This window comes from Sinocyclocheilus grahami, unplaced genomic scaffold (assembly GCF_001515645.1).
Source record: "Sinocyclocheilus grahami isolate Dianchi unplaced genomic scaffold, SAMN03320097.WGS_v1.1 scaffold1309.1, whole genome shotgun sequence".
NCBI classification, from domain to species: Eukaryota; Metazoa; Chordata; class Actinopteri; order Cypriniformes; family Cyprinidae; genus Sinocyclocheilus; species Sinocyclocheilus grahami.
Genome location: NW_015506488.1, coordinates 221,710 through 222,781, shown reverse-complemented (window position 1 = coordinate 222,781; position 1,072 = coordinate 221,710).

Sequence of the window (1,072 nt, the reverse complement as noted above, 5' to 3'; positions counted from 1 at the left end):
TCAAGTGTGATACAAGTAAGACTTTATTAACTACATAAACTAGTCTAACATACACACACACACATGCAAAGGGAAACGGTTCAAGCTTAAGCAGTAAAGAGCAGAGAAATAAAAATATGAAGCTATGTTACCATTTGATATTCAGCAGATCTACAGCCTGAAGGAAACATCCAATTCTTAGTTCAAACACACCTTTGTAAAAAAGTTTTACTGTGCATTGGGTTTTTCCTATGGAAAATGTAGTGAGTGTTCCTACCCACATTCCTTTGGGCCATAAAACCAGTGATATCAGCGTTGGTTGCCATTGTGACCAGGGGCCTGGTGTCTTGCTGAGGTGTTAAGACGCATTTCGGGGGAAGGGTCCATAGGTCCTCATATGGCTTGTTAACTGAGGAGTGTTACAGAGTATTTGTTAAATATAGCTAACAAAATATATATTGTGTGTTTGATTGGTCCAGAAGCTACAAATCCCACCTTTCAAACGTTGCTGTCCGTAGAATAGTATTTAGGTTGCCAGATGTATTGTCTCTGGCCAGCTCATTGGGGCCACACGGTGTGTGTGTCTGCAGTGATCCTCTGGTAGGGTCCCTGCCCCACCTCCCCTGTGGCTGCTGGCTGGTGACATGTGAACAGTGGGCTCTCGCCCCCCCCCCTCGCAGGTTCGAACTCTTGGCTTAGGGGGTCTAGGCCTGTTTGCCAGGGGAAGTTCTGTGTTGTGTTTTCCCTGTCTGTTCACCTTGTGATCTGCAAGCATATTTCAGTTAATTTGTGACATTGAATTCACCTTGGCTTCATTTGGCTTTACCCGATTGGTGTTTGGAGTTGTCTCGCTGCTGAGCAAGGACTTGGATTTCAGCTTGGGCTGCTTGCAGGTGGCATTCACATTCGCCTGAATTAAATGTTTTTCCTTCTGCAGCTGCAGAGGTTTTAAGGGTTTTCTGGTAGCTGACTTGTAAAGTGTAAAGCAGAAGGCTTTGGCTCCCTCCCCCCTTCGTAGCTGTGCACAGGTGTGGAGGGGCTAGCACTGCTGGTGGTGTGATGTTCAGCAGGCTGTCTTTTACGTGAGTCCATG